The sequence below is a fragment of the Benincasa hispida genome, chromosome 10 (genome assembly GCF_027475165.1).
Source record: "Benincasa hispida cultivar pf3 chromosome 10, pf3_genome.v1.1, whole genome shotgun sequence".
Lineage (NCBI taxonomy): Eukaryota > Viridiplantae > Streptophyta > Magnoliopsida > Cucurbitales > Cucurbitaceae > Benincasa > Benincasa hispida.
In genome coordinates, this window is record NC_143487.1 from 41,949,657 (window position 1) to 41,964,842 (window position 15,186).

General features: G+C 38.5%; 1 long non-coding RNA gene, 1 other non-coding gene and 1 pseudogene across 2 annotated transcripts; 1 reads left to right on the forward strand and 2 right to left on the reverse strand.

The window, feature by feature from the left end:
• The first annotated feature begins 215 nt into the window (after window positions 1-215).
• Window positions 216-2,949, forward strand: LOC150033369 (uncharacterized). Its single transcript, XR_016523975.1, has 2 exons — window positions 216-2,109; window positions 2,266-2,949. It is a non-coding gene; the product is annotated as an uncharacterized LOC150033369 (long non-coding RNA).
• Window positions 2,950-4,376: 1,427 nt separating this feature from the next.
• Window positions 4,377-4,483, reverse strand: LOC120089626 (small nucleolar RNA R71). Its single transcript, XR_005485299.1, has one exon. It is a non-coding gene; the product is annotated as a small nucleolar RNA R71 (small nucleolar RNA).
• Window positions 4,484-10,014: 5,531 nt separating this feature from the next.
• On the reverse strand, window positions 10,015-10,439 carry LOC120087608 (thioredoxin domain-containing protein 9 homolog pseudogene; annotated as a pseudogene).
• Between the last annotated feature and the right edge of the window lie 4,747 nt (window positions 10,440-15,186).

The window sequence follows — 15,186 nt, forward strand, 5'->3', positions numbered from 1 at the left end:
TTCCTTTTTCTTTTCCTTTTTCTTTTCCTTTTTCTTTTCTTTTCTCCTTTTCTTTTCCGTTTCCTATTTTTCTTTTCCCTTTTTTTTTTGACATTACCTTTTGTTATTCCACATACTTCTTCATATGTTTACACAAAAGATGGGTTCTTCTTCTTCTTCTTTTATATATATATATATATAGGCACATATTTAGTAAGGGCATTCGACATATGACTGTTAGCTCCGCTAGCACGATCTAACTCCTGCTAGACACAACCCTATGTGGGCGACTGTGTAGCCTGCAGGGGTGGTTTTGCAAGGGTGGTCATCAGCTCTACCAACAACGATTTGACTCTTGCTAGACATAGTCCCTATGTGGGTGACTGTGTAGCCTATAAGGGTGATCTGCCAACAACAACAATCTGACTTCTGCTAGACATAGCCCCTGTGTGAGCGACTGTGTAGCCTGCAGGGGTGGTCGTCAGCTCCACCAATAACGATCTGACTTTTGCTAGGCACAACCCCTATGTGGGCGACTGTGTAGCTTGCAGGGGTGGTCGTTAGCTCCACCAACAACGATCTGACCCTTGCTAGACACAACACATATGTGGGCGACTGCGTAGCTTGCACGGTTGGTCGTCAGCTCCGCAAACAACGATCTGACCCTTGCTAGACACAACCTCTATGTGGGCAACTGTGTAGCCTGCAGGGGTGGTTTTCAGCTCCCCCAACAACGATCTGACTCCTACTAGACACAGCCCCTATGTGAGTGACTGTGTAGCTTGCAGAGGTGGTCGTCAACTCTGCTAACAATGATCTGACTCCTACTAGACACAGCCTCTATGTGGGCGACTGTATAGATTGTAGGGGTGGTTGTCAACTCCGCCAACAACAATCTGACCCCTACTAGACACAATTCCTATGTGGGTGATTGTGTAGCCTGCAGGGGTGATCGCCAGCCCCACCACGTTTATCATACATTTGTTTATTTAAGCAATTTATTACTTTCCTTTTTTTTTCTTTTTTTTTTTTACAATCGGTACTTTATCTATATATATATATATTCTGCAAAACAATTTTTAAGCTATGATGTATTTAACAGAGTATCCCGACCAAGGAGAAAAATGCTTAGTCATGTTAAAAGATGAGAATCAACCTTTTGAGAGTGGAATTATCCTCCCGTGGGAGAGGCGGTGCACGGAAACTTTATTAAATCTCAACCTCCCATAGACAATTCTATTTTCCCAACTCGATGGTCTAAAGAGAGACCCGTGGAGCCCAATTCATCGCCGAAGTCCTGGTTTCTAGAGTTTTTAACACATAACAAAGCTCCAAATGAAAATCCAGAGTCAACATTGGGTTGCTGCATTATTAACAGTAAGAAAGTTCGATGGGGTGCCTCGTTGAAGACTCATGGAGAATTTTTTTACATCTCCCATTATTGGGAATGGTTAGTGGTCGTAGTTTCTCATAACACAACAATACTCAAGAGGGCTCGCTTGTTCGATGTCATTTTTGCTTCATTATACACCTATGATCGCAATAGCGACATTGTTTAGGCTAGTGACATTGTTTGGGATTTTTGTGAAGCATGGTGTCCTTCAACAAATACCCTTCATACCTCCTTCGGAGAGATGTCTATTTCTTTATGGGACTTGTGGAGATTAGGGGGTCTTCCCATCAAAGGTAGATTTTATGACGAAAGCATTCCTAACTGTAATGATCTACTGAAGCCATCCGATGAAGAAGATTGTCTAAGGAGCTGCAAATACCTATTTTCTACATACTACCACATCGCTTCTGAACAAATAGATCACTCTTGAATTCCCGTGAGTGCATGGATCTCTTTTTGGTTTAAGCATCCTGACGTGAATTATCCAAAGCCACTGACACGCAAGTCATAGAAATCTTCTCATCCTCACTCGACTCATAACCCGGATGAAGCCCCCATTCGATGTCCCAATTGGTCCGAGGAGAAACTTAATTTAATTCGCGGACTAGCCATCACAGACAAATTCAAGGATAAGACCTATTTGGCCGCCTTTCTTTCCTGCTGGCTATGCGTGTTCATGTTCCCCAATAAGCAGTCCTCTTTGAAGGAACTCTTATACAAGAGTACCTTGATAACGGGTAGAAATGCATGTTATCATAGTGCTAAGTTATTAAACAATGTTGGATTGCGTTGATAAAATATGTTAAATTGCGTCCATTAAGCATAAATGCTATAATATTGTAGTCGCATGCGTTTAGGGCATTAAAACTATTGATTTTTGTATTTTTGTGCAGAATATGTATTAACGCAATGTAAGATTGCGATAATAGGAAATTATCGGTTGAGCGCAACTTCACCGCAAGACTTTGCGTTGATCGTGCTCGCAAACATTCACCCGAGAAGGATCGCCGCAACTTGGTCAGCGCAACATGGTGGGCGCATCTGACTGAAAATCCAATTAAGAGGGATGGGACAGACAACTGATCACAGTCGAATCAAAATTAAGTTGACAGCCGATAACGGCCATAAAGTACATTCAGCTTTATCGGTAAGAATCATTCGGCGCGTCAATTAGGAATTAAAGTCGTCCCATCTGTACAACCGGGAGAGAGAAGCCACCTTTCACCATTGATGCCTTATAAATACCAAGTGCATTCTTCAGAAAAGGGGTTGATCGGTTAACAAGTTCACCGTTTTTACAACAAGTTGCTTCTGTTCATAGTTTTCTTTTCCAATTTAAGGTGGAGCAAGAGAAGAGTGGTGGCATCGAAGATCGCTTAGGGCAACTTGAGAGAGAACCTTGGGACGTAAGGGCAGAGAGCGGGCCGACTCTCGCGAAAGCGAGAATATATTTAGAGCATGAATAGAAACAGTGTAAATGCCTGGCAGCAAGAAATTGCTACCAGGCTCTTTATTATACTTGCATTGTTATTTATACTTCATCTTCGTATCTATTCAATGGAAGTTCTATTTCTACATCTGCTCACTTTCTTAATACGCATGAGTAGCTAAACTAGTTGAATGGGTTGAGAAGAACTAAGTTAATATGACCTAGGAAGTTCATTGCTTGCGATTGTCTTGTTTTATGCTGTGCAAAATACCCTTTAGAGTTACTCGAGAGAAAGTCTAAAGAAAAAACCTAATGTCTCGAGAGAGCTAGGTTAGAATCTAGACTCAAAAGAGCAAGATTAGACTTGCATAAACAAGAGATAAGGACTTAGAGATAAGCTCTGTTTGTCAACTTGCATCGCATGCATCCTAGGAATAGGTATGATATTATGTGGTCGCATTTGTGTGGACGTCATTTCGTCCTCGCATAAATATGAATAGAGGTTTATACCCTGTAGACTTATTGCATAATTATCGCATGCGTTCTAGCCTTAGAAGCCGTGGTATTTGCACCGAGAGGTGGTATACTATTGTATGCATGTTGCATGATCGCAAAGCATGAACGCATTCTAGGGAGTGTTAGCCGAAACTTTTCTCAACCCGTTCACCGCATATTTATCGTATTTTTCCGTTCACCAACTCTTTCAAAGTCCGCCGCATTTGTTATTTATTTTCATCAACGCAAACAACAAACCCAACGATTTATTTATTTTCCCGGTTACCGCAAGTCTTTATAAAAATCACAACGCAACTATTTTCACAAGTCCCTCTGTTCGACCCTGGCTTACCAGGAAACTTAGAGGAATTTACACTTGAATTCCGCTGGGGAAACTTGAGTGTACAACGCAATCCATCAATGCATATCATCTATATTTCCACTTAATAAAATAACGCATCAAGTTTTTAGTGACGTTGCCGGGGACTTCGACAAAATAGTTTGTTAACGGTAATTTTTTTTTATTTCTTTTCAGGACTCTTAATCTCTAGCAAATTACGACCTAGAGATTGAGAGGACTTTTAGAAGAAGATTAAGAGACCACCACCAACAATAAGAAGAAACATTAAGAATGGCGGAGCAACCGGACGCAAGGGCCGCTAACGCGAATAATATAATGGCGAACCCCATCCTTCTGGCGAATGAACGCAATAGCCCCATCCCGGGACTATGCGTCACCTAACCTCTACAATTTCTCTCCAGGAATCATGAGGCCGACGTTAGATGGATCGAGGTTTGAAATGAAGCCGGTAATGTTGCAGATGATTCAACTTGCTGGGCAGTTTGGAGGAAGGCGTGCGAAAGACCCACACGCCCACGTTCGAAGCTTCATAGAAATCTGCAACACTTTTGTGTTCCCAAATATCTCAACCGAGGAAGTTCGACTAACTTTATTTCCCTTTTTCTTTGTGTGATCAGATGAGGAATTGGGCATACTCTCTCAAACCGGGAGAGATAACTTCGTGGGAATAGGTGGTGGAAAAGTTTAAGAAGAAGTATTTTCCACTTACTGAGAACGCTATGAGAAGAAAATTAATAACAAATTTTGAACAAGAAGATGACGAATCACTCAATGATGCCTGGGCGAGGTTCAAGCAGTTGGTAAGAGACTTTCCACATAATGGCTTACCAGACTGCCTGCAAATGGAGATTTTCTACCAACGATTGAATCCCTCTTTGCAGACCGCTGCCAATGCGACAGCCGCTGGTGGTCTGCTCGACAAAACATATGAGGAGGCTAAAAGTATACTTGATCGCATTTCCAAAAATCATGAGGATTGGAGGGAAAGCGATCAGAGATTAAGAGTCAAAGAATACTACGCAAATAATGGGGCCATCGCATCCTTGCAAAATCAAATGACTGCGATGATGAATTTAATACAAGGCATCGAATTAATAATATAGGAGCATAGAAAGGGCAGGTCAGCGTAATTAAGCAGACGAACACAAGTTGTGTCCTTTGTGGTGATGCTCACCCGATGGAGGAATGCCTAACAAACCCACAGTCGGTATGCTTCATGAGAGATAATCCCTTTTCCAATACATACAACCCCGGGTGGAGAAACCACCCCAATTTTTCTTAGAAGAATCAACAACAAAATTTGTAATCTATGGCGCAAAAAGAAGGACCACCAGGATTCTTTCAACGCAACAACGGTCAATCGAGCAATCAAGCAAGTAGTTCATAACAACCACCGTAATCCTCTTCTTTGGAGAGCCTACTGAAGCAATATATAATGAAAAATGAGAGGGTGCTTCAAAGTCAGACCACGTCCATCTGCAATCTTGAATTACAGATGAGCCAGATTGTGAGTGAGCTAAAAAATAGACCGCAAGAAGCGTTTTCCGAGCTCAACTGAGCTCCCTCACAATGCTGGGGCTAATGGGAAGGAACAATGCTTAGCAGTCTCCTTGCTAAGTGACAACACGACTGCGGATGTAGGGGAGAAGCGCATTGCGACCAACTTGAATGCGGTGATAACCGAAGACCCGCTGACCTGTAGTTTGGAGAAGCCCAAGAAAATAGACCCTGAAGTTGCGTCCACCCTTAAGCCTCTGGATCTTGAGACAGAAGAAGTCCAACCACCAGTGACTCCGTAAGGATTGAAAGAGGAACAAAATGAGGAAGAAAATATCGCAATAGTGGTTGTAGTGCAAAATGCTATGATCCCACCTAAAATGGGTGACCCGGGAATCTTCACAATCCCATGTTCTATCGAAGAGACCTTCAGTGGCCAGGCACTATGCGATCTTGGGGCAAATATAAACATAATGCCGTTATCAATCTTCAAACAATTGAATGTCGGCACACTTATGCCCACAAAGGAAACTCTCTTGCTCACGAACAGATATCGAATACATCCTGAAGAAGAATTGAAAAATGCTGCAATTTTAATTGATAAATTCATTCTACCGGCAGACTTCCTCATTTTGGATTATAAAGCGGACGAAGATGCGCCGATCATATTGGGACGACCATTCCTTTCAAATGGTCGCGCTCAAATTGATGTGTGAAAAGGAGAAATTGTAATGAGTATTCATGGGGAAAAGCTCTGAATTAAGGCAGTAAAGACCTTAGAAGACAAAGAAAAGAGAGAAAAGCCACCATCTACTTGAGCAAACCAGCCGGAAATAAGTGGTCCCTGTGGTATCAAATGATCGCAACTTATTAGGGACTCAAGTTTTGGGAAACCCCAATTCTTCAACTCTTTTCTCCACTACTCAAAATTTTTACTATCTTTTCAAATTCTAATCTATCTTTATTTCACTATCACTTTCTTTATTTCTACCAAAAAAAAAAAAAAAATATTGCGATAATGATTTTTATTTTGTTTAAAATAATTTGACCTTCTCTTTGTTTTTCTTACAACAATTGAGGCGTTGGATTGCGGAGATGTTATGCGAAGAAGCAGTTATCTTATTCCATCACCACAACCCAAAGAAGAGAGATCGCCACAAAGATGGATGCGTCAATACAATGTGGGCAACAGCATAAAATTTGGGAGTGTACTCTTCCTTATCTTTATTTTCAATTTTGTGCAATCACATTGCATTTTAATCTTCAATGTTATATCACCGCATCCTCTTTAATCACTACAATCATTTGACATAGACACTAGAAGAAATTCGACCTTTAATGTCGGTTTTAAACCGACATTAAAGGTAGTGTTATTAAAGGCCTTTAATGTCGGTTGTCTTTAATGTCGATTTTAAACCGACATTAAAGGGCTTCAATAACACAACCTTCAATGTCGGTTGCAACTGACATTGAAGGTCTTTAATGTCAGCTGCAATCGACATTGAAGTTCTTTAGTGATTAAAGCCCTTTAATGTCCGTTTTATCAATTATTGTCCATTTTTTTAATCCTTAATGTCCGTTTTATCAATTATTGACAGAAAGAAAGGGTTTGATCAAAAGGAACACGTGGTCTTGCATTCAAGTTCTGGAATTTTTCTGCATTTGCCTTTTCAAATTTCCTAGAGGACCAAATTTGTTCTTCTTTACAACTTGCTTACTACAGTTACAGCTTCCAATATTCAATTTTATACCGCATTTCAGACACATATTTTTGCATCCTGGATCACATATTACATTCATAATAATTTCTAGATACAAGATGTCTCTGATAATCTTCAATATATATATTTCTTTCTCTACGAGAGGAAAATAGAGTTGATCATCCAAATCCACCAACTTTTCATGATCTTCATCACTATTTCTACCATGTCTTGAACATATCCTACCCGCTAATGATTCCCATATTTATGATGTGAGGTTCTTCGACCAGTTCATTGCTTAGTATAATGGAGAATTTGAGAAAATGAATTCATGATCAGGTGCACAACACTTGCAACGCAAAGTGATTAGCATATTACAAACCTCATTGATAATAGCATAAATGGTACGGAACAAATTTGTGAGCATACAGTCATCATGTTTACCAGATGTGGTCTTTTGTTAATTTTTCCCATGATAAACTACATGAACATGCTAAACAAAGAAGTAGATTGATGTGGAGGTGTAAGAGGAGAAAACAGAGAGCAAATACTTCATCCCAGTTGATGGTAGAACAACCAAAACAACCAGGCTTGTTTGTAATTGACAATTCAGAATTGTTGAAATCGATTAGAAGGCAATCTAACATGGACATTCAGTAGATTGAGTAGTAGTATGGTTAATTCAAAAGTTTCAATATTAACCTTGACCTTTTCTAAAGGTTTCAAAACTACTATTGGAGTAGAAATATTATAAAATTTTAGACAAAAGTTGGGACCTAGAACGAAGTGACCTAGGTCTCAAATTTCTGTTTGAAATTTTAAGAGATTTCTCCGGTAAAGATGGTTTTGAAATGTTGAGGAAAGGTGTAGCATAATATTGTAACTTCTGAGAGAATAAAGATTCTTCTTAAACAAATGGCAAATTTCAAGGGTATTTTCTGTACCCTTGAAATTTTAGTAGTAAATATAATAAAGTCAATAGTGTTTTTTAAATAGATAAGCAATAGAAAAGTAGGGGATATTAACATTTTAGTAGTAAATAATAAAAATAGTGTCTTTTAAGTAGATAAGCAAAAGAAAAGTACTTTCCTTCCCTTCCTTTGTGTCCTTGGATATGATTGAGCTAATTACGTTGTTTTTGGTGCAGTGAGAATAAACGCGAAGGTATGGGGAGTTGTCATGGGATGCTGAGAGGACCTTCTTTCCCATTAATCTGTGCCATAATAGAGTACTGTTTCCAACCAAAAAAAAAATCATTAAAATTTAGAAAATAATCAGGGTTAGGGATAAAAGAAGTGATAAAAGAAGTGGTATTAAGCAAAGCATAATTTCCACCAATCAAGGCTTGTCTACAATAAACCTGATAATTAATTGTGGCAGTCATCCCCAATTGAACCAAATACCTTAATCAATCCAAAAAAAAACATTATAAAAAATTAAATTATTTGAATGATTAATTTTTGTAAAGTTAAAGAGTTAATTAGAAATTAAACCAGAATCCATTGGCAAAAGTATGAGAAACAGTTTTGCCACCACTGTTATAAGCACCACTAGATTCACCAACCCAAGGCTTAGAACAACAGGACTTACGCATATAATGCAAATAAATAACTTATATTTGAAAAGGTAATGCAGCACGAACTTACACATATAATGCTCAATGATATCCAAAGAAAAGCAATGCAGCATGAACTTACGCACATAATGCAAATAAATAATTTATATTTGAAAAGGCACACAATATCAAATCTTTGAACAACAGAACTTAAAAGGAATTAATGAATGTTCAATGATAGAGAAGGTAAGTTGTATATATAGATTTCAGTCATTCATATATAAGAAATTCATAATATTAATTCATGCTTGGCAATCTCTTCGTCCCATCAAAAGTTCGTCTCAATAATGACACAATAGTTGGAATATCATCCCCATCCTTTAGAAAGTTCGGGTCCAAGTTGTATTACACATGGCACATTTAAAAAATTGTTTTTCATTAACAGGTAACAGCTAACAGCCACAAGCTCTTCAAATAAAAAGCAGAAGAATAATAATATGCCTCAATGTTCATGAAAGCTTCTACTTATAACAAAACAATAGAAACACAAACCTCATTTTTTGGTGCAACATGGCACTCTCGATCAGCAATAGCCCTTTTGTTACAAATTGCAAGCATTCAAAAATGCACTTACCAAGAACAATTTTCACCTGAATCCCTTGCTATTGCAAGAAATCCATCTCCTCCCCACCCCTTCCAAACACCTAAAAAATACACAAACAAAAAAGGTTTAAGACAAAGGATTGAACGTGAAAATGTTATCAGAATTCATATTCAACTATCCGTGTTTATTGGGAATGTGCATAAGGGATACTCACTTGACACTTATGTTCTAGAAAAATTTCACCAAATATTAAACCACCACACAATATGTGAGAGTGGAGGTATGAGCGAGAGCGAGAGGGGACTTTATGTGCGAGAGCGAGAGTGGAGGTATGAGCAAAAGCGAGAGCGAGAGTAACGAGAGTAGCTAGCGGAGGGACGAGCGAAAGCGAGAGGGCTGCGTTGCAAAGACTATTAGCAAGAGCGAGAGCGAGAGTGAGAGCGGATGGACTTTATGAGTGAGAGCTAGGGATTTCAGCGAGAGGGGAGGGATTTGGGCGAGAGCCGAGAGGGTAGGGATTTGACCTTTATGAGCGAGCGAGGGATTTGGATGAGAGGGGAGGGATTTGGGTGGAGATATATACGTTGTGGTCTACAGGATTGGAATATCTGAATATGGCACACTTATGTAACAAATGGTGCTGGAAAAAAATGTCAAAAGAATTACCAACCTGGGCCTTTCTGTTCTATTGTGTTTTTCTTTTTCTTCAGCTTGACACTTTCTAGAGAGATCAAACCTGAAAACAAATTATTAGGAGCAAAATCAATCTTGAATATGGTAATGATAACTTTATCTTCCTCATAAACAGCAACTGCAAGAACTTTAGAGATATCATGAAGTGAAAATGTGCTTCAGTGCACTAATACAAGCAAAAATGCCACATTTCTGCCATTCATGGAATGATTGTAAATACATAATCAAACTTGAAGATATTGATAATACTCTAAAATTTTAATATAGAACGACATACCAGTAAGCTCTCCAACACCTAAAATGTTAACTTATTCTGAATCTGATGAGTCTGATCTCATACTTTGTCGTACACTTCTCCTGGTTTGTGCACTAGATTTTGAAGTATTTATGGATGATTCACCTTCGTGGAAGATGACTTGACATTTTTCCAATCTATCTTCCAATTCCTCTGTGCTAAATTCGTCAGTTCCACCAAGCTCATCAAATCTTACCTGATGGATTCACATGAGAGAAAGGTAATGTTAATAAAAACAACCATAATTCAGTAATCAATGATGTATTATCATAAAGGACATACCACATAGTCATCTACTTTTGCATTCTTGATCAGAGCAAGGGTTGGAAGAACAACGATCTTCAACTTCTCAGCCAGAAATGGACTTTTCTCAGCATTAATTTTTACAAAACGTGTCTCAATATGTTGCTTTGCCAAAATGCTCAAGTGCTTGTCCATAACCTGTAATTTGTGTGAAAATACATTGTTCACCATTAAAATTCCCCAACTTCTCTGTCAAATGTTTGTTTCCGCAATAGTAGAAACCCAGCAGAAAAAAAACCCCTCAAGCTTCACTTCTAAACGTCCGCACAACATACAAATAAAAACCATTAATCAGTGACCTTCAAACTTCAAACATATAAATTTAAGCAACAAAAAAACAGATAATAATATGCGTTAAACATTTGGAATGCTAGTACTCAGATTGAAATATGGAGTGGGGACAAAGAAAATTTCACCTTTGAACAGATCTAACCCAGAGATCGAAGATTGAAATAGATCTGAGTTGGAAGAACAAGGATCTGAGCGACAATGACCGACTGGGCTACGACGAAAGGGATCTGAGCTACAATGACTGACTTGTACCTTTGATGGCTCGACTTCAATTGAATGGACAGCTGGGCTTGTACCTTCAACAACGGAACGAACTGTTGGGCTTCGTCGGAATGGATGGTGGATCTCCTAGAAGAAGACGACTAGATCTACTATGCTATGCGTGAAGAACGACAAATCTTCCACGACTAGATCTAAGGTATGACGAGGTCCAGAGAGCGAGGAGGTGGCGAGATGGTGTCGAGCTACGGCGAGCAGCGGGGCAAGGTCCATGGAGCGAGGAGGTGGCTGATAGGGAAAATAGGATTTAGAAAAGAAATGGAAAAAAAATTGGGGGGGGGGGGGGAAGGGGAAGGGGAGGGAATGGGTTTTGTTTTGTTTTTTTTTTTTTTTTTAAAAAAAAAAAGAATGGATCTTTATGTAGATTTTAAACCGACATTAAAGGTATACCTACAATGTCGGTTTAAAATCGACATTAAAGATCCGTTTTTTTTTAAAAAAAAACAAAACCGACATTATACATCCGGTTTTACTTTTTCCAACCGACATTAAAGCCCAAAATTCTTGTAATGAGATAAATTTAGTGAGTTACCGCATTCTGTTTCTTATCCAAGTATGATTTCAATGATGAAAAATATGCTTCTATTTCTTTCGTATACACTAGAGTCAACTTAGTCTTAAAATAGTCACCTCATGCAATATTTCTTGAAGTTAGGGGTTTGCTAGCTTTCTTTCAAACTTTCTTTACAACGCATTCTATGACCATCGCATAACTTATTTTAATCTTTTGGCAATGACGACATTGTCGCATTTTAAATTTGGGGGTGAGGTATTTATTTTCGACCTTGCTATTTTTTTTTTTAAAAAAAACATTTTTGAGAATAAAAACTCCACTGTCAACGCAATGGGAAACCCATGTTGATAAGAGTTAAGTTGTGAAAGGCACTTACTTGTAGTTGGATGTCTGCATGACACACGTGGGGGCAAGCCAAAATGAAAGTAAGTCACTAGGATCAACGCAAAAATAAATGATCGCAACTCCACTGCCTAATTGGTATGAGTTTAGTCTGAGAAAGAGTGCATTGCTCATAGTTGGATGTTTGCATGACACACGTGGGGGCAAGCCAAAACGAAGGTAAGGCACTCAGATCAGCACAAGGTCAGAGAGAGAAAAAAAATATATAGAAAGAAAATTTTTGTGCAAGGATAAAATCATTTGACACTCCGGTAAAAAAAATCTTTTTTGAAATAAATCATGCGATGTTCCGAAATTTAGTAAAGTCCTTTTGAAAGTTAAACTTGCAGTCCCTAGGTCTTAGAAATATTTTAAGAAGAGACTTGAATAAGACTTAAGAAAATTCTTGTATATAAGACTTGAATGATGTATCCTTGAGAAATCTATGAAAAGAACTTTGCAGTGGACTTGATAAAGGAATCTTTAGCTTATGCTTGAGGACAAGCATTGCTTAAATTTGGGGGTGTGATAACAGGAAGAAATGCACGTTATCATTGTGCTAAGTTATTAAACAATGTTGGATTGCATTGATAAAATATTTTAAATTGCGTCCATTAAGCATAAATGCTATAATATTGCGGTCACATGCGTTCAGCGCATTAGAACTATTGATTTTTGTATTTTTGTGCAGAATATGCGTTAACACAATGCAAGATTACGATCATAGGAAACTATCAGTCGAGCGCAACTTCACCATAAGACTTTGCGTTGATCGTGCTTGCAAACATTCGCTCGAGAAGGATCGTCGAAACCTGGTCAATGCAACATGGTGGGCGCATCTGGATGAAAGGCCAATTAAGAGTGATGGGATAGAAAGCTGATAACAGTCAAATCCAAATTAAGTTGACAGTCGATAATGGTCAAAAAGTACATTCAGCTTTATCGGTAACAATCATTCGACGAGTCAATCAGGAATTAAAGTTGTCCCATCTGTACAACCGGGAGACAGAAGCCTCCGTTCACCATTGATTCCCTATAAATACCAAGTGCATTCTTTAGAAAAGGGGTTGATCAGTTAACAAGTTCACCGTTTTTACAACCAGTTGCTTCTGTTCATAGTTTTCTTTTCCATTTTAAGGCGAAGCAAGAGAAGAGTGGTGGCGCTGAAGATCGCTCAGGGCAACTCGAGAGAGAACCTTAGGGCATAAGGGTAGAGAGTGAGCCGACTCTCGCGAGAGTGAATATCTTTAGAGCACGAGTAGAAACAGTGTAAATGCCTGGCAGCAAGAAATTGCTACCAGGCTCTTTATTATACTTGCATTGTTATTTATACTTCATCTTCGTATCTATTCAATGGAAGTTCTATTTCTACATCTGCTCACTTTCTTAATACGCATGAGTAGCTAAACTAGTTGAATGGGTTGAGAAGAACTAAGTTAATATGACCTAGGAAGTTCATTGCTTGCGATTGTCTTGTTTTATGCTGTGCAAAATACCCTTTAGAGTTACTCGAGAGAAAGTCTAAAGAAAAAACCTAATGTCTCGAGAGAGCTAGGTTAGAATCTAGACTCAAAAGAGCAAGATTAGGCTTGCATAAACAAGAGATAAGGACTTAGAGATAAGCTCTATTTGTCAACTTGCATCGCATGCATCCTAGGAATAGGTATGATATTATGTGGTCGCATTTGTGTGGACGTCATTTCGTCCTCGCATAAATATGAATAGAGGTTTATACCCTGTAGACTTATTGCATAATTATCGCATGCGTTCTAGCCTTAGAAGCCATGGTATTTGCACCGAGAAGTGGTATACTATTGTATGCATGTTGCATGAACGCATTCTAGGGAGTGTTAGCCGAAACTTTTCTCAACCCGTTCACCGCATATTTATCGTATTTTTCCGTTTACCAACTCTTTTCAAACTCCGCCACATTTGTTATTTATTTTCATCAATGCAAACAACAAACCCAACGATTTATTTATTTTCCCGATTACTGCAAGTCTTCATAAAAATCAACAACGCAACTATTTTAACAAGTCCCTATGTTTGACCCTGGACTTACCAGGAAACTCAGAAGAATTTACACTTGAAGTCCGCTGGGGAAACTTGAGTGCACAACGCAATCCATCAACGCATATCATTTATATTTCCACTTAATAAAATAACGCATCATACCTATGAGCGGAAGCGGATCTTTCCATTTTCATTGTGACAGAATTTTCACACATACATTCTAACATACAGATATTCATTGAAAAAGCTAATTACTAGCGTGCTTTAAAAGATAATAACAAAAGACCGAGAGAACGTACTAGTTAAAGACTTTCTTCAATAAACTTGGTCTCACGTGGATAAATTCCTCTCGCTCTTTCTCGTCCAGCAAGCAATCACCTAGCACCACCATGGTCGTCTACACGAATAGCAGCGTATGAACAAAAAGCAAATGGGGATAACACCACCACTCGAAGCCCTCAATATTCTTGAAGTGAGAATCCAAAGGGTGGACTTTGATGGAATTGGTAGAGGGGAGGAGGCAAAGCAATCGTGTACTATGAACAAACAAATGGGAGAAAGGGAAGACTATCGTATAGTCGGGTGCTTGATCATCTAGGTTAGGGTACACAATCATGTAGTAATTGCTAAGGGATCGTCTATCAAAAGGTAAGCGATCATTTAGATAACCGCGGGTGATCGTTTAGGAAACGCGGGTTTGCGATCGTTTAGTAGGCAAGCACTATCGTATAGGCTCTCAACACTAAGCGATACAAGACTTTCACCCCGTGAGCAATTTAGCGTGTCTTGTGCAAAACGAAAACTATTTTTCATTTTATTCTCCAGTTACTTGAACTGAATTGAACTTCCCACTTTCGCATGAATTCGGAGAAAACTTTGGCCAATTATCTCATAGCCGCCCAATTAATAAAATAATGAATATAATCATATTATATTCTTAACCTATAGTTTGATATTATATATCAACTATAATATCTTCTCCTCTACTTGATATAAATCATATTTATATCCAATTTTCTCCAAACTAATGTATCTCATACATTTAGTCAATCATATCATATATAATTAACCAGTCCAATTATATCATATATAATCGAACTTCCTCTTGTCAATTTGAACATTTCCATCTGACCCAAAAACCGATTCTCAACTTTTATCTAAGCGGCTCGAAGCTCTAACGGTACATGAATAGTTGACTAAACTCTTTAGCCACATGATTCACCATCTGTTAACTAGTAGGCATTCCACTAAAGACTGAAAGCTAAACTCTTCTTACCATAGATATATTTCTATGTCCGTCGGATATAACCAATCATGAGTGTGATAACCTTTCAAAGATCCTCGTAAGTATAGCTGGGCCAATTTACCATTTTTCCCTTGTAATTACATCTCACTCCTTAAGTA